This window comes from Canis lupus, unplaced genomic scaffold (genome assembly GCF_011100685.1).
Source record: "Canis lupus familiaris isolate Mischka breed German Shepherd unplaced genomic scaffold, alternate assembly UU_Cfam_GSD_1.0 chrUn_S479H640, whole genome shotgun sequence".
Classification (NCBI taxonomy): Eukaryota; Metazoa; Chordata; class Mammalia; order Carnivora; family Canidae; genus Canis; species Canis lupus.
The window spans coordinates 1-23050 of NW_023331412.1; the positions used below are offsets into that span (position 1 = coordinate 1).

Here is a 23050-nt window from a genome sequence, read left to right on the forward strand (position 1 = left end):
AGGTATATTTACGTATGACAGAAGATAATGTATGTGCTACCAAGCGAGAACCTGATGATGATTTCTACTCTTCCTTCCCAAGGACTGGAAAGTCACCCTTAGAAAGTGCCTCTGGGCTAGTCTGGGCGTCCTCCCCTGTGGGCAGTGGGGCAGCTGTCTCTGTCCCTGAGCACCGATGGCCCGCCAGTCTTTGCCTCAGGGCTCCCAGCCCCAGTTGCAGAGAGCTCATCACCCCTGGGGCAGAGACCCTGACCTGCCCAGGGGCCCAGAGGCGGGTGTGACCTGCCCAGCTGCCCGCCTATTCATTTCCACGAGCAGCACCTCAGAAGGAGAGCTGGGCCCCTAATTTTCTGGCTCACTCATGCTCTCATGCTCTGCTGCTGTGCAGCAACAGGGGAGGAGGTTTTAACTTGGTTGCTTTCTGGCTGAAAGAAAATAAATGACCTCCAGCTTTCACCTGAACCGCAAAGCACAGATTGTGTTGGCAGAGTGTGTATTGTAAGGGCCAATATCAACCTCCTTCCCAGCTTGGCTTCCAGGCTCGGCAGCCTGCCTCTTTAACCAGTGCAGGGCTGTTCCCTGGGGCTAGACCCTGACCGCCCCATGTGAGCGAGTGCATAGGCATTAGCCACACTGGGGCTGTGTGTACATTTATTCCCCCCAAACAGTTTCATTCCTGTCATCTTTAAATTGCACAACAATCAGTTCAGTTAAGAGAGTGCTCATGTAAGGAATGCATTCGTCATCATCCTGAGAGCTTTAGTCACCCTTGTATTAGGCCGGATCTTTAGGTAGCTTCAGTATCACCCTCATTTCCTTGTGGGGAGGGAGAGAGATGCGCACCACCCAGGAGCAGTGAACCTCCGCCCCTTCCCCTTCCCTGTCTACTATGTGCATTGTTGGTCTCATAAGCTCAGTGTAATCACCTGCATGTAACCAACACCACAGAGCTGATTGTTGCTAAAATGCCTCTTGTCTGGTGACCTTTGGACAAATGTTCATTGGAGATTGAGGTATAAACAAGTCAACTAAAAAACGTATATAATAGTATGTGTGCATCACCTTGTTCAGCTCAGTGCTACTTGTCTGTAGCAACACTGTCTTGTGAAGGAGCAACAGGGTGTCCAAGAGCAAGGGCCAGTGTAGATGGCTGGGGTGTTTCTGGAGGGCCAGCAGGAGAAAGAAGTGAGGGCCTGAGGGACGACTTACCTGAACAGTCCAAGACAGAGCAGACGGGTGGGGAGGGGATGGTAGGCAAGTGGCCATACATGCACCTGGGGCTCTGCTCTGGAAACACCAATATGGGGTCAGCCGTAGGCCTTACAGGGTAGGGAGGTTCTTCCTCTTATTTGCGGCTCCTTGTTTGCCCAGATTTGGGGGCAACTCCACACTAACAGTGCAATAGTAGCAAACAATGACTAATGATATAAATGAGAATGAAGGTGTGGACAGGAAGAGAAAGGCTTAGATGCACATTCAGTCCTTTCGCTGGACGTCACTGCCTGCTGAGAAGATGGATGGAATGTGAGTGCCAGTCTCACAGATCACTCTGAGTTGGTTCTTAAAATAGGTGTAAGATTCTTTATAAAGAAATAATTGGGGATCCCCTAGGTGGCTCAGCAGTTTAGCGCCTGCCTTCAGCCTAGGGCATGATCCTGGAGACCTGGGATCGAGTCCCACATCAGGCTTCCCGCATAGAGCCTGCTTCTCCCTCTGCCTGTGTCTCTGCCTCTATCTCTCTCTCTGTGTCTCTCATGAATAAATAAATAAAAATCTTTAAAAAAAATTGAAACTTTTGAAAACAAAAATTAGAACCTCAAATCATGTTACATTAGATGAATTTTATCATCTTCCATAGGTTTTTGCTTGTGGAAGACTCAGAAAAATATGAAGTGTTCAGCCAGCCTGATAGAGAGGAGTCCTGTTTTGTCTTTTCAAACATCTTTGCCTCGGTGGAGCACTTTGTCAGTATGAGATGTGCTTCATCCATATTTGGAAACCACAAAGCTTCTCTATAAGATCTAGTGAGGTAGGTTGCCGATGACAGCCAGGACACCTCTGGCTCACGGAACATATGGTGGTTCATGGTGGGATCACCCGGCATCTGCCGTTCTCTGAGCATCCAGAGTGGAAGGAGCCAGTGCCCCCCAGCCCGGGTCAGGGCCCCCCGTTGGCTCAAAGCGCTCTTCTCTGGGACCTGCCTGTCCTTGCCTCCCCTCACCCCGCACGGCTGCTCTGTCCCTGTGGGCACTTGCGCCCCGCCCCCCCCCCAGGCCCCTCTGTCACCTTTCAGGAGAATGCCAGATCCCTCAGCACATGCGAATTTGCTTGGCAAACAGTAAAACATGTATTACCTTTGTTCTGAGGAGGTGGAAGAATTTTCATCTGGGCAAAATCTTTACCTTTTCAAATTAATACCAAATCCTACTTTGTTTCACACATCCCACTAGGGTTTGTTTGTTTTTTTTCTTTTTGAAAGATCAAACTGGAATAAAACCTTTATAATTCATTTATTTATACTTTCATCGAATTGAGTTTTTCAGTGTCACAGATCCTCTATCACTTTTATAGGCTGAAGCGATAGGAATAGTGAAAGCAAAGGGCTTTAGTTACAAAATTTTACTTTACTAGAAAAGAGCCGAATGAGCTTCTCATTAGATTTCTTGGTTGTTCCACTAACCTCAGTTCTCACCCTGTTCTGTGTGTACTGTAACTGTACAACACACTACACAATTTTGTTCTTACCAAGCTTTTTAAATATGGTTTAAAAGCAAAAAAAAATCTCTTAATTTGCCTCTGATTTTTGTGAAAAAGTTATCATCAATATATAAAGATTGTGCAGATATATTAGAATTTCAGAAAAAACATATACATATTTATATCCAAAGTGTTCTGTCCTTATCATTGCAGTTCATGAGAATTGGAAGCTGGTTTCTAGCACTGCCTATAGATTAATACCCCTCGGTGTGCCACAGCACATGTTCACACACACGTGTGCACACGCTGCTGCCAGCACAGTGTGCTGTGCTCCACTGGCCACATGAACCTGAGGGGAATGTGCCATGGAGAAGGGTATTCTGTTGGAAGTGTTTGAAATAGACAATACCTTCAGAACGTAAACTTGAGGAAGCTAACACTTTCCCTAGCATCTGTCCTACCCTCTTGGCTTTTCACCTGTGACCTCGCCTACGCTCCTTGGGTGCTAAGGAAACGTACACTCCAGGGGTGTAATGGCCACTTGTGAAATGAGGTGTCAGAACTCAGGGCATCCCACAGAAAAAACAGACTGTGTCCACAGGAATCCTCTATCAGGCAGCTGGCAGGTATTGAAGTTGTGCACAGAGCTCTGGCGGGCTCCAGAGAGATGACAAGAGGAGCCTCACATAGTCCTTGAGCTTAACGAGATTACAGGAAACTCACATATCATAGAGTAATTGTTTAAAATCTTTTTTAAGTAAAAATTTTCATAAAATCAACATTCAATTTTGGATAGGCAAATGTTTGCAGCTCTTGATACTGTAATAAATACCCTGGGAGTTCAGGAAATTGTCAGGGTGGCTGTGCGCATGTAGGGTCTGTCTGATGGAACAGAACTCCCCGAGGCAGAGGAGAGGGGGCACTTTGTCCCCTGTCATTCCATGCACTATGGGAAGGAGCCTAGTCCCAGAATACCACTGCTCGTATTTGAGGACATTAAATATTCTCTGGACAATCCGAATTTAAGCATACTTATGAATTTCTTTGCTGAATGAGGAGGAAATGTGGAATTGTCCTCCCAAAGCAACTTTGGTAGAAAACCATGATTAGAATAAATATCTGCTAAAGAATGGCTTAAGTGCCAACAGGAAACAATTGAATGGATTAATGATTGGGATCCCTTCAGAGCTACGTTGGTTGGCTTCTCACTCACTGGCACCGCTTGTGCCTTTTCTGACTTCGGTCATGTTGATTTGGGCGAGATGCTGCATCATTTGGGTAAGGGAAGGATCCAGGGTGGATCAGAGTAGCTGTTATCAAGGAATGTGGGGAAGCACAGGTGCAACTCCAGGTGTCATCAGGAGTTCTCAGAATCCTGAGCCAACTTTCCAAACAAGATCATTTGGTACGAGCCAGAATTAACCACATTTGTTTTTTTCTTGTCCTTCCCTTGAATTTTGGGTGGTTTTCACATTTTTTAGAAAAGCTCTGCTGTCTTCTAATTGTATGCACGTAGCTGCTTTGCATTATCGAACTGCCCTTGGAGACAAACATCATCACCAATCCCACTGCAGACCAGAAGACCACCCCTGGTGTCAGTGGAGGGGAGGCCACGTTACAGAGCTTGATTTTAATGGGCTCTGTCTGGCTCAGAGGGGAAAACAAGAAATTCTTGAGATATTTTTTTCCCTCATCCATTATTACAAGTCCTATAAAAGTAACACTTTTCAAATGTTCGGAAAATGCCTTTTTCAAGGATTAGGGTTCTTGTAAATATAGGTAGTACTTTAGAACCATTCCATTGGAGAGTCCATGACCAGTTGTGTTTTGTTGCATTTCAGAAATGTCTATGCAGAAATAACTGCATAGTTACTATTGGTATCTTTGTCTTCTCTGCTTCCCATTAATTAAACACATGCTCTTGTCAGAGTTTTTAGAGGGGTTTTCCAAATTGCATATCCATCCCAGATGTTGAAATTTATGATTTTATCAGAGAGGCGTACGTTATGGCTTCAGATGCTAATTAAGCAGTGGGATTCTTGTTTCTTTTTTTCTTTTTAAGATTTATTTATTTATTCATGATAGTCACACCACAAGAGAGAGAGAGACAGAGACACAGGCAGAGGGAGAAGCAGGCTCCATGCAGGGAGCCCGATGTGGGACTCGATCCTGGGTCTCCAAGGATCACGGCCCTGGGCCAAAGGGCAGGTGCTAAACCGCTGCGCCACCCAGGGATCCCAGGATTCTTGTTTCTTAAAGTGAGCAGAGTTACCTAGAATGGTACAGTCACTCAAACATACTAATACCATAAACATGTTACCTACAGAAAAGGAAACTACCAGTTTGAACCTTATTAGAAGGTCGTTCCTAATAGAAATAAACATATGTATTCCAGTTTATTACCTCTGTTACTATATCACCATTACTTTATAAAGTAGCTCTAAAAAATAATTTGTCTTATTTTTTATAGATGAGGTAGACTATACTTGCCTGAAATCTCCTAGGAGAAAAGGAAAGGTTAGAGTGATGGTGGTCAGCACCCTAGGAAATGCAACTAACAATCATGCTGCGTCAGGTCTGTGGCATCCACTCACATCACTCACTCACTCACTTCCAGATAACCATGGCTTTTAAGAGTGCTAGAACATAATTTCCATATAGTTTTTTAAAAGAGTGATTGTATTACTGGGTTTAGAAATAACAATATGATTTCCTAAAATCATTTATGCTAATTTCTGAGGCTGGATCCCATATTAACTGTAAAACATGTTGCACCTGACCATTCGAAGGTAAACCTGCTCACTTTAAGAGACTATATAGAAATTAACTTAATTGGATGATATCTGGGTTTAATTTGAATGAAATGTTTTAAAGATATAAACACTTTGACCCCCTGAAACCCCAGACCCTTAGGTCTGGCCACTCCAGCAGGTTATACGAGCTCATGCACACTCACAAGCAGGCTCACACTCATGCCACACTCAGGCACACTCATGCTCAGCACTGTCATCCTTCTCCCTCCTCCTCTCTGCTCCACATTGCTCTTCACATAGAGGAAGGAGAAGCAGTGCTTGGCCTCCTCATAAAGTGAAGAAGAGGGATATCTTCTGTCAGATGTCACCTACATGTGTCCTACATGCTGCATGTGTTTGCACAGGGAAAGGAGTGCACGCCAAGTGTGTGGCAGACTGCCGAGCGGCAAAGATAACACTGTGCCATTCTCCGTGGCTTGTTCCCTCATTCCCACTCCCTCTCCCACTACACTTTGCCACAGGGAATCTTCTTGGGAAGAGAGACTGGGAGAGACCTACTGGGAGAAAACGATTTCATTCAACACAAGTATTAATATCATCGTAATCCAACAAATAGTTTTTTTATCCTTATCCCCACTCAATTTCTCGGGTAACCCTACAGGGAGCCATAGCATGCCTACTTCACAGGGAGAGAACTGACATCAGGAGAGTTATGTTGCCCAGAGTGCAACAATGACTGGCTCAGGGGCAGAACTGGCATGTGTGTGAGATGGTTTTAATCCCCTGGTTCACATGCTCCTACCTGCCCCATGTAGCTGTCTACACCCCCATCTGACTCTTACCAATTCCTCTTCTTCCAATAATTGTCTCTGGCCCAGGAGACCTTCATCATCAGACCTCACAGCCTCTCTGACCGTCCATCCAGTTGCATTGTCTGCCATTGGCTCTGGGGCAACCTCACCCCGTCCAGGAGATGAAACTGCAGACTTGGTGCTTTTCAAACTAGTCTTGGTGGACGCTATGTATTTTCTGTTGTATATGAATAAGAACACGGAATACTAAAGGGCTCGGTATTTTAAATGTATGATGCCAATGCTTGCTGTATTCAAAATGTACCTCTTTTTCCCTATTTTAGTGTCCGAAAGAATCCTCCAGACCAAGAAAATACAAATTACTTCTTCTGTCTTTAAAGTCATGGCTTATGTAAGTCCTGAGTGGGGTTCGTGAGCGATCAGTTTGGTCTCATGTTATTCAGAGGCTGTGGGAACTCCAGCAAGAACAAGTATGATATCATGCCTGCAGAAAGGATGATGATTCTTAGTTCTTTGTTAAAATTCAAAGTTGATAAGATATGCCTTTGTTTGGAGAGCCACACGACCCCCCCACTTCTGTTGTCCGTGTCTAATAATAGTCCTTACCGCCGGAAGACCTGAGCCTGACTGATGGAGTAGGACGCACTTCTCAGTTCAGCCATGCTGCAATCTATGAGGCAAATAAGTGCAAATGCCATAAATGTCTTTATATCACAGAATCTGATGCTCAAATTCTAGGGTCAGACAGAAGATTGATTAGCACATTTGAATCAGTTTCTAAGTATCTCTATTCAATCACTGAACAACTGTTGAGTATCTATTGTGTATCAGCTACTGGGTTGGCCCTGGGCATTTTTTGTTGATAAACAGTTGCTTCCCTCATAGTTTGGTAAGGGCCACAATCTAAAAGGAAGCAAAGATAGAAGAAAATTGCAAAGTAGAGGATGTTTGCAATATTAGCACCTTAAAAACAGTTTTTAACAAGGTAAAATTTCCTTTTGGACTATAAATTCCTTAAGGTCAAGAATTATGTGTGCTTATACAGCACAATAGATGGGGCCATCAGTAAGTTTAAAATATCAATTATCAATTTATTGTAAAAGATTTCATTTATGTTTCATGACATTTTAACAGAAACATATATTAATTAAATATGTTATTATTTAAATGTCATCGTAGACTAAACAGTTGGCTTTATCTCTTTCAGGACTCTAATGGTGTGTGCTACCCTTCCACAAAGAGTCACGAACAGACATTTTCTTACTTTATTGTGGATCCAATCAAGCGTCACGTTCATGTTTTATATCACTGCTATGGTGTGGGGAAATGTCTTAACATTGTTCTCTCAGATGATCTATTTTAATATTGCTTTACTTACCAATTTTTAATTTTAATGCCAATTTATAGGTAAACATTTATTTTGCAAGTTAATTCAAAGAAAAGTATAGAGAGCCTGCTTAGAGCAGAAGAAAAACAAATACCACGGTGCCTTTTCTTTAAATTTATCTGGAATAGCAGTGTAAGGACCAAATTCCATCCATAACACAATCAACAACAATACAGTTTTTTTTTTTTTTTACAAAAAAACTGGGAAAGTCACAAAGAACTAAAAATCTAGTTCATATTGTTGCATTAAGAATTAAGTAAGCCCTCAATTTTCCATGTGTTTTATTTTAGTAGCTAATTAATTCTGGGTTGAAACTGTGGCAGAAAACTGAACATCGCTCTATTGATCAATAGGAACTGTTAGCTTTTTAAATTTGAGTTTCATTTTATTACATAAAGATTTACATCTCTAGGGCTGTAGAATGCATAATGATGCCTTGGCTTCATTTGTCCCCACTTAAAATCCTGAATAAAAAGTAATGTTCTGGGTTGCCTGAGTGGCTCAATTGGTTGAGTGTCTGCCTTGGCTCAGGTCATGATCCCGGGGGGTCCTGGGATGGAGTCCCTCATCAGGCTCCCTGCTCAGTGGGGAGCCTCCTCCCTCTCCTTTGCTTGCTGCTCTGCCCTTCTTGTGCTTGTCTCTCTCTCTCTGCCAAATAAATAACATCTTTTTTTTTTTTTTTTTTTAAGTAATGTTCTCAGGGCACCCTGGGTGGCTCAGTAGTTGAGTGCCTCCCTTTGGTCCAGGGTGTGTGATCCTGGGTTCCCGGGTTGGAGTCCCACATTGGGGCTCCCTGCATGGAGCCTACTTCTCCCCTCTGCCTGTGTCTCTGCCCTTTCTCTCTGTGTCTCTAATGAATTAAATAAATAAAATATTTTTTTAAAGTAATGTTATGAAAGTAATTGTAAACTCTTATCACATAATAAACTACAACCTCCCACATGTGAAGAGAGAGCACTGCCATGACGATACTACAGTTGGCAGATGATTCAAGAGCAGGGGTCTTACATTCTCCTATTTCCTCATTGCATTCACAGAATGGATATGTGACTTAAAATATTTTAATGGAAAAAATAGGGGCCTCTGGCTGGCTCAGTCCCTAGAGTGTGAGACTCTTGATCTCAGGGTTGTGGGTTCGAGTCCCTCACTGGGGGAAGAGGAAGGAAGGGAGGGAGGGAGGCATGACTGACATGTGTCCCAAAGATGATAAGGAGCGTTGCAAGAAATGTCAAGACTTTGAGGGGAGGCAATTTGGAATACATGTTTCTGTGTTGTAAGAGTAGGGATGAGAATCTGCAATTTGTACCTGTGGATTTATCTGGAAAGCACCTGGCAACTGGGATAGAGAGCTCAGGATAGTTTGTTTCACTTCTAATACAGTGTGTGCACATTAAATGCCTATTGAATGAGAATTTCCCAGTTATGTTCCTAATATCCATAGGAAACATAAAATTAAGAACTAAAATGTCACACCTGTCATGCTGCATACCACATAGACTTTACAACCTGAGGACCCTCTCCTAATTAGTTGGTCAATCAACCTTTTTAATGTATTAGCTCTGTGCATGGCACTGTGCTGCTTCCTTTGGGAAAGCCCACACTCCGTCTAAGCCTGGTGAAGGGGATCTGTTCGAGTGTGCAGGTGGAAGAGATGGCTGTGAACTAGGCTCATCTTGGCCTGGCTTCCACAGAACAGTGGGTGGGGTGTTAGCACCCGGGGAGGAGAGCTGGACCACTGGGTGTGGGCATGGGCAGTGGGAAGCGAGGGGTGGGGAGGGGGCAAGAGCCGGGCCCTGGGGTCAAAGTCCAGAGGTCAAGGTGGGGAACCCATCCTGATGGGTGGCCAGCATCCTTTCTCTGCTTTAGAGGTGGAGGGAACAAAACACCTTTGAGGAAAGATGGCTCCATTGCTTTGGGATGATCATTTTAACGACCCCTCTGTGATCATGCAAATTCTTGGCATTGAGGGTAGAACAGCCCAGCAATAAAGAATTTGGGCCTGCATCCAGATTACCTGGATTCTTACTGCCACCTGCACCGGACTTGCTGTGTGACTGAACTAGTTAACAACTTCTCTGTGCGCGACTTGGCCTCATCTGTAAAATAGGGAAATGATAGGGTTCGTCATGGGTTATTGTGAAAATTACATACATTAATACACATTATTTGGCTTGGAATAGTGCCAGTATGTGTGGGTTTGGGCTCTTTTCATTCTTCACCAAGGAAATATGAAAAAACCAGGAGCTCAACTGTGCATAATAATGTAAAAACCGGTCTTCCTCAAGCTCAGAATTGCTTTTTTTTATAGGTTCTACTATTGCTAATTTGACTGGATAGAGTACAAGAGTTGGGAGCACAGGCTTGCCTGCTCTGGGCCCCAGAGAATATAGAGAACCTAACCTATGCTTGTACTCCCAAGAACTTATTTGCACACTTAGAATTATTGCTCACTGGTCTATCTGTAATCATGTGATGTCTATCAGGAAGACGACCCGTATCTCTGTGCCTCACCCCCACATCTCCCCTGTGTAGTGCAGTGCCTGACCCTCAGTATCTGTTGATTGAAGGAGAGAAGGTGGCCCTCGAAGCGTGACTGCAGGTGTGCAGAGGGGCGGGGGAGGTGGATAAGGAGGGTGGGGAGCATCCTTACATGAGGGTCAGCCACAGCCAGCCTGTGGTCCTGCTTGTACACTGTTCTACTCTGGACGCAGCCATGCTATTAGGCCAGAACTGTCCCGGATGGCAGCAACTCCGGCAGCTGGTGCTAGAACTGCCCGCTGCTACCTGCGACCAGCAAAGGGATGGGGTTTTCTCTGGAGTGAGAAACTGACAGTGGGGACTGGTGACAACAGAATCATTTTCTCGGGACTTGAGAGCATTCTTCAGAAATTCTGAAAATTACTTAAGGAAGAAGGTGGCAGGAGTATAATCTGGACAATTCTAAGGGGCCTCAGTCTGAAGACCAGAGAACTTGGGACACTGGGGTCCCAGGAGGGATGAATGACCAGGTGGCTCCAGGGTACATGACTGCACTGGCTGGTGGGAGCTGAGGAGTTCTGTCCAGGAGTCCTGGGCACTAATGCAGAGGAGACAGATTGATGGACCTGCTCACAGGGCTGTGACCACAAAGGTGAGAAATGTAAATCTTTTAGTAGGTGATGCGTAGCCATCATGGAAGACTTTGCGGCAGGGCATCATCAAAGTGGTGTTCTAAGAAGATTAGCCTGGCAGTGATGAATTGGGGTGAAGAAAGTCCAAAGTCTAGAGATCGAGTAGAAGATCATTGTACTTGTCAAAGCATAGAATCGGCCCATCTGCATGACAAGCAAGGGAAACCTTTCCGGGCATCACAAAGGATACGACAATGGAATGCGCACCAGAAAAAATCAAATATGGCCCCGAAAAGTCAGCAATGGGGTGAATTATGACATGTTGAGTATTTGAGGTACAAGGACTGGGAAGTGGGAGCTGTGGTAGGAAGCTGTGGTTGGGGAGGGGAACTCCCTTGTCCTGCCCATGCTTCCTGTTCCAACCCCATGTCAACCCACTGTGGTGGTTACAGCTCTTAGAATCTATGACGGCTCTGACATGGGCTGCAGGCTTCTCCTTGGCCAGCGGACCAGCAAGGATTGTCCATGCTCCACCAGTGTTTGTGGATTGCCTGCTCTGTGCTAGGCAGCAAATCAGATGACATTTGCACATTGGAGAGTCTGCGCTCTAGCGCCCCGCAGCAGTGCCAGGTGCAGTGAGATGTGAAAAGAAACACCCAATTACTCTCCAGAAACCTGAAGTTTAGTCAGAGACCTGACACATCCACAGATTTTCATGTTTTTCAGTCTGATGAACTTGAATGGTATTATTTTCATTGCTCTCACTTTTTGTATGAGGTAGTTAGAACATTATTTTGTGTATTTCCTCAACCATGTATACTGATGATTGTGGGGAACCCCACAGCTGGGAACCCAGTGCCCTGCTGTCAGAGAAGATACAAACAATAGAACAAAGAATAACAGGGACACACGGGGTCTTCCAGTAAAATCTGCATTAATTGGCACAAAGGCCACAGTGAGGCCACAGTTAGCGGTGTCCAACTGGCAGACCAGCAGCCACTGTATCTGACACCCTCAGTGTCCTGACCTGGCACAAAGTTAAAGGTCACGGAGATAGGCAGGCCAAACTGGGTTTAATTAAGGTGGTTTGCTTTGGGTGCATTTTTTTTAGAGTAAAAATATGTCACTTGGCCTTAGCCAGCACTAGGAATCTGAATTATTTTTCTTACCTTTTTTGTCACTAGAAAGGTGTGTGAGAGAAATGGTCAAGGGAAACCAGCTATGACAATATAAACTTTTATTCAACTAAATTCTTGATCCAATATGTATTCCCAAAACATATTGTACAATGAAACAGTTATTCTGCCTCAATGTACCTCACACCTATAAGGTTAAACACACCAGTGAAGCTCCAAGGGAACCAGGAGAGGCTGGTTGATAATGAAAGGGAATTGAACATTTTAAAAGAAATGACGGTCAGGTTAAATGACCTTAGAGTTATGAGTTCCAGCCCCATGAAGAGAGTATTTAAAAATAAAATCTTTAAAAAAAATAATAAATGACAGTCCTGCAACTACTAAAGGGAACTAGAGGGTATTGTGTTCAGTGAAATAAGTCAGAGAAAGATGTAACATACAATATCACTTATTGTGGAATCTAACAAACAAACAAAAACCAGAAGCGGGTTCATAAATGCAGAGAAGAAATTGGTGGTTTCCAGAAGGGAGTGGTGGTGGGGGGGACAGGTGGAACAGGTGTCGGATGGAGGGGTACAGACCTCCAGTTAGGGAACAAGGCCCGGGATGAGCAGTACCGCCCAGGGGGCAGAGTGTGTTTCTACTGTAATGGCGCTGCTGGGGGACAAATGGGACCATGGTGCTCTAGGGAGCGGCCAGAGACTAGACCAAACAGCCAATGTCTGCTGGATGCTAGGCATAGTTTGAGTCCTGGGGACACTGTGAACAAAATGCAAAACCACTGTTTCTGAAAACATATAGTCTACTGATAAAAATATAAAATACATAAAGTCATTATAAATTACGATTTTTTCTAGGAAATAAATCAAAAGTGCTTAGTCTGAGGGGTACCTGGCTGGCTCAGTCGGTGGAGCATGGGACTCTTGATTTTGGGATCACATGTTTGAGCCCCATGTGGGCATAGAGCTCGCTTAAAAAATAAATAAATTTTTTTTGAAAAAGAGTGCTTAGTCTGAGAAGACGCCTCTGAGGCGGTGGTAACATTTGAACTGAGACGTAAGCATATGAATGTTTTCAGGAAAACAGCATGTGCACAGGGCCTGAGATGGGAGATTGAGTTTCGTGTGTTCCAGGAGCTGCCAGACGTCACAATGGCGCAAAGGAGGCACGAAGGAACGGCAGGAGTTGAAGTTGGGGAAATGGCTCACACACATCTTATAAGTCAATGAAATGAGGTCAGACCATAATGGTCGTGCAACAGGGAACCACTCAAAGGCTTTATTTCATTTTTTTAAGATTTTATTTGTTTATGAAAGACAGAGAGAGAGAGAGAGAGAGAGAGAGAGGCAGAGACACAGGCAGAGGGAGGAGAAGCAGGCCTCATGCAGGAAGCCCAATGTGGAACTCGATCCCGGGACTCTGGGATCACACCCTGAGCCAAAGGCAGATGCTCAACCGATGAGCCACCCAGGTGTCCTTCAAAGGCTTTAAAAGATGGAAAAAGCATTGTGGCTACCTTATAGTAGGTGGAGTGAGAAGATGAAGAAACTATCCCCATCTAGTGAGACAGGAGGGCAATTTGGGCATAGATGGCTTCTGTGAAGATGCAGCACGATGGGCCTGAATTGTGTCCTCCCCAGAACTCATATGTTGAAGTACCTCAAATGTGACTGCATTAGGAGATGAGGCCTTCCTAAAGAGGTAATTACAGGAAGATGAGGTCCTATTGGTGGACCTTATCCAGTCTGACCGATGTCCTGATAAGAGTAGGACAGAGACCCAGACAGAACCAGAGAGCTGCCATCTCCACGCTGAGGGAAAACCTCCAGGAGAAGCCAATGTTGTTGACACCTTGAGGTTGGACTTCTGACTTCCAGGGCTGTGGAAAATTAATTTTGGTTATCACACTCTGTATGCTTGGTTACGAGAAGTGTGGGTGAAGTAGTCTGCAGAGGGAAGTGCATGTATTCCAGGTGGGTTTTAGGACCCGGAACCCAAACATTACTTAATCGATTGAGTTGAAGGCCGCAAATGCAGATTAGAGAAGTCAAGGATGATTTCTCAGGTTCCAGGTTTTAGAACTTCCAGAACACAATCTCCTTAAATGTTTATTATGAAATAAAAGGACACAACAGTTGATTGAAGGTCTGAAATCTGGAAAGAAAGATGAGAATTAAATGAAATGGTAAGGGGCTCAGTTCATACAGACAACGACTCAATCGGGGTCATGAGTTTCAAGCCTCATGTTTGAGTGTGGAGTTTACTTTTAAAATAAATAGGGCAGCCTGGGTGGCTCAGCGGTTTAGCGCTGCCTTCGGCCCAGGTTATGATACTGGAGTCCCGGGATCGAGTTCCACGTCGGGCTTCCTGCATGGGGCCTGCGCCTGCTGTCTCTGTGCCTCTTGTGAATAAATAAAATCTTTAAAAAATAAAATAAATAAATAAATAAATAAATAATAAAGGTATTATGAAAGAAAAAAGAAAGAAAGCAAAGAAAAACCAAACAAAAAGAAAAAGGAAAAAGAAAGAAAGAAAAAGAAAGAAAAGAAGAGAATAAGAAAGAAAGAAAAGAAAAAGAAAGAAAGAAGAAAGAAAGAGAAAGAAAAAGAAAGAAAAGAAAAAAAAGAAAGAAAGAAAAGAAAGAAAGAAAGAAAAAAGATAAGAAAGAAGAAAAGAGAAGAAAGAGAAGAAAGAGAAGAAGAAAGAAAGAAAGAAAGAAAGAAAGAAAGAAGAAGAAAACAAAGAAGAAAGAAGAAAGAAAGAAACAAAGAAACAAAGAAAGAAAGAAAGAAAAAGAAAGGAATGGGATAAGTGGGGGCACCTGGCTGGCTCAGTCTGTAGGCGTGCAACTCTTGATCTCATGTGAGTTCAAGCACATGCTGGGCCAAAGAGCTTACTTAAAAAGAAAGAAAGAAAAAGGGTAATATGCGTGCAAGTGAAAACAACATAAATCTAAGTCGTTGTGATATTATCATGGTTATTGTTAGCATGCGATACGCTAGAGTTTCGAGTGGGAGAGCACAAGGGAAAGGGTGTTTGTTGTGTAGATTCACAACGATGGATGGGAGCAAGAAAGGCAGGCTGGGGCCTGGAGGAGAACAGCCTGGAACTAGCTGCGGGGAATTGAGGTGTATGCTGAGTGGCGTCTGACGTCTCCGGGAAGTCAAAGGACTGGAGATATTTCTGCCAAAGTTACACACGCATATGCAATCAACAGCCAAAGCCAGAAAGATGTAACTAAACACCTGCATGTTCTAGACGGGCAGCAGCCTCACCTGAAGTAATTGTCTTTAAACCCTTGGGGTCAAGATCCATGCCTAGCACTATGCTTTGTACAGGAACCTAATAAATGTCGTAGGTAGGATAAATCATCTATTGTATTTTTTAAAAAAGATAGTAGTATGGTGGGATATGTCTGGACCAGGAAATGGAAAGTTCTAGCTCTGTCCCTGAAGAGCTATATGCTTTGGCCCAGTGCTGCCCAACAGAACTTTCTGCAATACGGGGAATGTTCCAGATGTGTGCCATGTCGGCCCAAAGCTACTTGCCACATGTGCACCTATGAGTGCTGGAAGCATGGCTAGTGTGCTTGAGGAACTGTGTGTTCCAGGGAATAAGTGGTAAGTGGTTGGGGCCTCCATATGGGACGGTGCAGGTCTCTCATGACATCAGATTCTTGTGTAGAAGAGGAGACCTGGTTGGGCTAAGCCATCTCTGGCTTTTAGTTCAAAATTGCTGCTACTCCAGTTCAACACAACAAATTCGTGCACACATTTTAAGAGTTCAGACTTTGACTTCCAAAAACAAAATATTTTTAAAGAATGTTAAGGGCAGCCCCGGTGGCGCAGCGGTTTTTAGCGCTGCTGCAGCCCAGGGTGTGATCCTGAAGACCCCGGATCGAGTCCCACATCAGGCTCCTTGCATGGAGCCTGCTTCTCCCTCTGCCTGTGTCTCTGCCTCTCTGTGTGTGTGTCTCTCATGAATAAATAAATAAAATCTTTAAAAAATAATGTTAAATTTTACACTTTTAGGGATGCCTGGGTGGCTCCAGTGGTGGAGTGTCTGCCTTCAGCTCAGGTTGTGATCCCAGGGTCCTGGGATCTAGTCTCACATTGGGCTCCCTGTGTGGAGCCTGCTTCTTTCTCTGCCTATTGTCTCTGCCTCTCTCTGTGTGTCTCTCATAAATAAATAAATAAAATCTTTAAAAAAACAAATGTTTACACTTTTACACCTAAAAGTACATAAATATGTAAATATGTAAGTGATACAAAATAAGTATGTAAATAATGATCTTCAAATATGTTGATGATGTATAGATGATGTTTTGGACAGTGTAGCACATTTACCATATTGTGACCTTACCTGGAGAGGACACAGGAGCCTGTCTGATGGTGAACCAGTTGATGAGAGAGACAAGACACCGAGTAAAGGTTGAGGAACTGGGATTGTTTTAAAAAAGACAGAGGGAAGACTCACAATTGTATTTCAAGTGTACAACAGCTATTAGAGATGGTGTCCAGATGTTCTCCATTTACCAAAATACTAGAAACTCCATGTTGATGGTGACTTAGATATGGAGGCACTTTCAGAGAGTTTGCATATCAAATTCTCAAAAGAAATTTAGTTTTTTAATAGTTTTTAAAACATTTCTTGTGCTACCTATCATGCTGAAAATATGCATAGTCGAAACAATAGTCATGGAATGTTTAAAACTATAAGCCAAATTGGAATCATCACTTAATGGATCTTTTAAGATAGGACTAAAAAAATAAGATAGGATTAATTATCAGCTTTCAGGTAAGATTCAAGACATCACTTTTTTTGAGATCCTTTACAACATGATTTTTTCCAATTATTCAAATGCATATTATATGCTAGATATTGATATTTATAGAAAAATAATAAGATGAAGGGGATACTTATCTCTAAAATGATGAAGACATTACTTGCATATTTGCAAAGCATACTTGTTACTTATAGAATAAAAACAGAATGTAGAGTATAATATAGTGGTCCTCGAACATTAATATGAATGAGAACCTTGTTAGGTCTCATTAGAGGGCTTGTTAAAACCGATTGCTGGGGCCCCCCTCCAGAGTCTCAGTAGGTCTGGTTTATGGCTTGAGGATTTACATGTCTTAACAAACTTTCAGTGATGCTGATGCTGCTGGTTTGGGGACCACCACCTGAGAACCATCGATAGGGAGTATATATACTTAGTATTGTAGAAGTCATTTTCCATTTTAGCATAACTTAGTAAAGCGTAGTAAAGTAAATGATGAGCTCCGGTAGCTCTCCACTTCAAGCTGGGATGTGGACAATTGCAGGCTCTGGAAAGGCTCTCCAGGGGTGTCTGGGACATATCCCTCCGGGGTCTGCCCTGAGCTTGGAGGCTTTGGACTCCAAAATTCTTCATGCCCAACTCTCAGGACAACTTTAATTTCTCCATGTGGATAACTTCAGCTAGGTTGTAGAATAAAAGAAATCTGATTTAAATGACTTTTCTTACATAGGCTCCACATGCCTGGTGTGGGACTCGGAACTCAGGACCCTGACATAAGGAAGTCACCTGCTCCATGCCTGAGCCTGCCAGGTGCCCCTAATCCTGGGATTCTAATCCTCCTTGATGCCATAATAAAAAACTCATTCATACTTGTTATTTTGTGTACTCCTCATTAGCATCCTGTGAAATAGGCATTAATATGCCAATTCCTGCCCGGCCTGGCATGTCACTGGCTCTGCAAGATGGGCACAACCGTTGTCCTTGGATCTGCATCTGCTCCATGCCAGGTATAGTGGCAGCACCGGCCCGAACCGGCAGTGAGACCCAGCGATAGAAGAGAAGCCCCAAGCTCTGAGCACACAGGGTTGTTTTTCCTTAACAACTCCTCCTTTGGAATGAGAGAATCTGTGTCTTCACATTTTCAATCTGACTTCCCAGTGATCAACCCAGCTTTGTCCTTAACATTGTTTTTTAGATTTTATTTATCTGAGACAGCACACACAAATGGGGTGGGGGGAAGCAAAGGGGCAAGCTGATGCCCCACTGAGTGCCAGACCCTGACGTGGGGTTGGATCCCAGGCCCCAAGGTCATGACCTGAGCTGAAGGCAGGTGCCTCACTGAGCAGCTCAGGTTAACGTTCAACATTGAGGACCGTATCGCCCTTTAACCACCGATTGGCCAACTTTTCTGTAATGACAGGGTTCCCACAGCCCTTTATCAGTCTGCGAGCACACAATTTGTCAAGAACCCTTCTGAACTGCCTGAAATTAAACACAATATTTCCGGTGGAGAGTGGGAGCTCTGGAATCAGAAATGTAGATTCAGTCGCAGATCCCCTGACGAGCAGTACAACTTTGGGCAAGTTATTTAACTTCTCTCTGCATGTTTCTTCATCTACGAGAGGTTTTTTATTTAATTTTAATTGAAAGGGGTATTATAAGGATTAAATGAGAACCCCACATAAAGCACTGAGCACAGTGACTGGCATATTGTTAACTGTTACTTTGATTTCACCAAGAACATCTGAAAATCCAGGCCGTTCATTAGCATTCACTGCATGTTGTGAAGGCAGAGGATGGAGAAGAGACATCTATACGGCCGGTGGACAGTGTTCAGAAAAGAGATCACGATGGCACGTTAGTTGCTTGAGACTTGAAGCCACAGCTCTACTCTGGGGCTCGGGGATCCCTCCGTTGTGTCTATCAGCTCCCTCTTTCCTGTGTTTGCTGAGCACCTATGGTTAAGCGTTGCTGGCTGGAGGTGCAGAGGTAGGAGATGCTGGTTGCAGAGGGCCCCAGAGAGGCTGGGCACATAGACACATGAGGACCAGCCATGGTCAGTGCCGTTGATGGATGGCGCAGCATGCAGACTGTGGGAGTACCCAGAGAAGCCAGCCTCTCTGCCTGGAAGGTAGAGGCCAGCAAGAAGCGAGAGCCAAGGGAGAGCAGGGAAAAGCAGGAAGAAGGGGATCCAGGCAGCAGGAGGAATGTCCTGGGTGGCCAAAGGGCAAGAAGGGAACCACAAGTGGGTCCAGGGTGCTGGCAGGTGGAGTGGGGTGGGTGAGTGGTGAGACAGGGCCAGGATGGAAGCAATGACTGCAGGCCTCAGGCCCATGATGGCCCCACTAGTGGTCTGTGTGACCCATGAGGGCACTGCACAGTGACCACATGGACATGCTTGCTGAGCTCACTGCAACGTCAGAGTGGACAACAGAAGTGGAACATTATCCTGAAGCTCGGCAAATGGCGAGGGGAAGAGTGAGGTGGAAGCGCAGCAGCAGGCCACGGGAGGACCACCAATGCCACTTGCCAGGTGCTGGATTCAAGGACATGGCTGTGGACGAGGGATAAGTGCATGGCCCGGAGGAGTGAAGGAGGTGGGGTGTCAAAGGGCAAAGGATCGAAAGGGGAAGAAGTAAAGAACTGGCCTGTGGGCTGCTCTTCCAAACCACGAGCCTGGGGAGGGACGTGCTTATGAGGTGGCCACCGGTCTCTGTGGGTTCCGAGCAAGATGTTCAGGCCTTTTTGTGCACGGTGGCCATTCCTATGTCAGAAGATGTGACCTTCTGGAGTAGGGGACAGTGAATCCACATGAGGACAGTGTTAGCACCTGCAACAGCTGGCTGGCTCACAGGAACGAGAAGCCCTACTGTGTGGCTTAGTGGGTATTAGAACGTGGGGCTCTTGGTCCTGGGGTCGTGAGTCTCTGAGCCCCGCGTTGGGTGTAGAGGGTTACTTAAACATAAATCTTTAAACAAAAAGAGAGACGCTGACTGCGGATACAAGGAAACATGATCAGAGACCATAAATATGGAGTGACACCGATCCTCCCACGGGCAAGATTCCCTGTCCCTCCCTAGGACATGGGTGTAGCCTAGTTCCAGGGGCAGGGAAGGGTTGGCCACTTCCTCTTTCTAAGCCGTTAGTCTATCTAGGCATGGTGAATACCAAGAGAGAGTGACAAAAACAGGGTTACGTTTCCAATGTTTACATTTAGCAAATACTTTTAACGCAGTGATTACAGTCCAATATAACTGTACCCACAGGTATACCAGATGATTACGGAGCTTACCTTAAATATTGATTCCTACTGCACTAACGCAGATAGTGTCGCTGGGTGGTAATAGGACAAAGTTTAGAGCTGTACAAAGAATGCCTCCTTGCAATCGTGAAGGTACACCTCTGGGCTGATGGTTATAACCTCACTTGCACAAAACGTCAAATCTTCGATTGAAACTTTTAATGAATGTGGGGCCTGGTCCCCTGTAAGCCTTAGGTATTGGAATGGAAAAGACAGACAACCCAATTCATCCAGTTTTACAGATGCAGTTGGAGGAATACACAAGGCATGGTATTGAAGGCAAGAGGATGATGACAGGTTGAAGCAGTGAGTTATGATATTTTTTTTTAAAGATTTTATTTATCTAAGAGAGAGCACTAAGTGCACATGAGCAGGGATGAGAGGAGAGAGAGAGAGAGAGAAGAGAGAGAGAATCCCATGCAGACTCCCGCTGAGCGTGGAGCAGGTGGGGCTGGGACATTTGCAACCCTGAGATCAGGACCTAAGCTGAAACCAAGAGTCAGTTGCTCAACCGAGTGCCACCACCTGGGCACCCGGAGTCATGAATTCTAAGCCGAACTAGAAAGAAGTAGTAGAAACAAAGGGAGTGATTGGCTGGTGGAAAAGTGAGAGATGAATGCCTGGTGAGGTGTGAGTAAGGAAACCAGGGAGCCAAATGGCCACTAGGAGAGTAGCCCAGCAGAGACTGGATGTGATGAGGATGGACACAGGTAGCTGGTGGCCTCAGGTGAGAGGAGGCCCCACATAGCGGAGTGGCATTGTCGTTTGTGACAGTGGCGCTGAGAACACCGTCCAGAGAGAGACTGAAATAAGGGTGTTTGTAAGGAGACTGTGTCTCAAGGGTCCTTAAAGCGGCCACCTGCTCCAGAAGCAGGGATGGGGAGAGACGGCGACAAGTGTTGAGTACATGTTCTATCCTTTACTAACCTGTGGCCGAAAATTGTATAGGTAAGAAACAGTAAATTACAAAAATCTGGGTGCTGCTACAGACCTACTTGTAGGACATGGAATCATCCAGTCTTCCAGTCCACTCAGGAAACTAATTTTATTCTGCATTGAATAACAGGTGTAACAATACTGAACAAAGCAAGGTCTGCTGTACCCTCAGCCCTGGAATGACAGCATTCCTCGTTCCTCGCAGTAAGATTCCACTCAAGTCCTGGGCTTTCCAGCACTTTGGTCTTAAAAGGTTTTTTTTTTTTTTTTTTTTTTCCCCAGTTGACATTTTTAATGCACACTTTTGGCCTGGCGGCTTTGTGTGGATGGACAATTGGACAAGAGAGGAAGGGACTGCCAGGAGGGTCCCCCAGGGGGTTTCTGCAAAGGAGAGGCTGTGTCACAACATGTGGCGGTCACAGACATGTATGCAGAACTCACTGTGAGCCACAGCTGGGCTGAGTGCCCACCGGCTCACAGAAGGCCTCAACACATAAAGCAGGTGTTATTACCCCAACCTCAACACGAAAGAAATTAAAGAACAGCAAACCGGTAACATGCCCAACGTCTCACAACCAGTAAATGGTGGAGCTGGGACCTGAACTCACATTTCTGTAGTTCCAGACAAGTTTGTGGCTACATGGCCGGGACATTTGGGGCACGGGCTGCAGAGAAGCCCAGGTGGCAGTCAGGGGCCTCAGGGACCCACAGAGCCTTCTGGAGGACAGTGGGGTGCAGGGCAGCGGGTTCCAGTCCTGCCTTAGCACTGGAGAGCCGGCAGCCTGTCCTGCAGGCCCTGCCCTGCCCTGCACATCGGCCCCAGACCCCTGCTCCGAACCCTCCTGGGCCAATCCTGGCTGGAGGAACAGATTATCGTCTTGCTCAGACTTCTTCTTGCTCAACCCTTATACATCTGCTTTCCTTGCATTGCAGGCAAATTCTTTAAAAAGCTGGATTTCTGGAGCATGGGCTAAGCTGCAGGCTTCAGTCTGAGGCAACTTTGCACAACAGGGAGGTTTGACTGAACTTTCGGCACCGTATAGAGGACCAGCCACATGGCTCCGGAACCACACATCAAGAAAGCTACTTTTTAGAAAATATCGGAATGCACGCATTTAAGAGCAAATTTCCAGGAGCACCTGTGGTGGGGGGTCCTGGGGTGGAACCATGCGTGGGGCTCCCTGCTTCTCCCTCTGACCCTTTGCCCCAAGCTCGCTCGCGCTCGCACTCTCTTTCAAATAAAACCTTAAAAAATAAAAAACCTTATTGCGTAGCTCCCGCGTGATTGGGCCCCTAAGCACGGGTCGGGGAGCAGAGCCACGCGGGGGGGGGGGGGGGGGGGGAGGGGAGGCAGGAGGCAGGGTCTCCGCGTTCAGCAGGGATTCCTTCCAGCAGCGGAGGAGCTCGGACTGTGACGAACTCCAGGGCAAAACAAAACCAACCAAACCAAACCAAACCAAAGTTAAAGAGTTTTTGCAAGCCGCCAGTTTTCCTCGTAGGGTTGTCACGGGGCGGCCGAGGGCAGAGCTCGAGGTCCCCTTCCCCTCCCCCGCCGGGACGCAGGGGGTACAGCGCGGTCCCCGGCCCCCCCACACCGCACCTGGACCCACCCACGGTGGCTGCGCGCGCCGGCAGGCCGGGTCACGTGCGGCGGGGGGCGGGGGGGCGGGGCGGGGCGGGGCGGGCGTGGAGAGCGCAAGGAATGCGGCGGCCCGCGGGGGGGAGCGCAGCCGGGGCGGGCGGGCGCGCGGAGGCAGGGAAGGGCCCGCCGCGAGGGGGCGGGGCCGGCGCGCGGCTCGGGCGGGCGCTTCTCTCAACTTTAGTTTTGGCGTCGGCGGCGAGTTTGCGTCTCAGTCGGGCGCCGCCGCCGCCGCCGCCGCCGCCGCCGCCGGAGAGAGAAAGGGAAGGAAGGAAGGAAGTCCCCGAGGAAGCAGGGCAGCGGGGGAGGAGGGAGCGGTCCGCCCCGCCGCCCCGCGACGTCGGGGAGCGCAGGGGCCGCGGAGCCGCCGGGGGCCGCGGGGCGGGCGGGCGGGCGGGGGCGGCTCTCGCACCCTCACTCACTCGCAGCTCCCTCGCGCTCGCTCGCACCCCCCCAGGCGGCCGAGCCCCCGAGCCCCGCAGCCCCGCAGCCCCGC

General features: G+C 46.2%; 2 long non-coding RNA genes across 2 annotated transcripts; one reads left to right on the forward strand and one right to left on the reverse strand.

Annotated features, from left to right (window-relative positions):
- Positions 1-2012: 2012 nt before the first annotated feature.
- On the forward strand, positions 2013-7713 carry LOC119879240. The gene is made up of 3 exons (XR_005387397.1): positions 2013-2029; positions 6586-6653; positions 7470-7713. It is a non-coding gene; the product is annotated as an uncharacterized LOC119879240 (long non-coding RNA).
- LOC119879241 lies at positions 6605-9752 on the reverse strand. The gene is made up of 3 exons (XR_005387398.1): positions 9664-9752; positions 6869-6932; positions 6605-6746 (listed from the first exon to the last, which is right to left on the reverse strand). It is a non-coding gene; the product is annotated as an uncharacterized LOC119879241 (long non-coding RNA).
- Positions 9753-23050: the final 13298 nt, after the last annotated feature.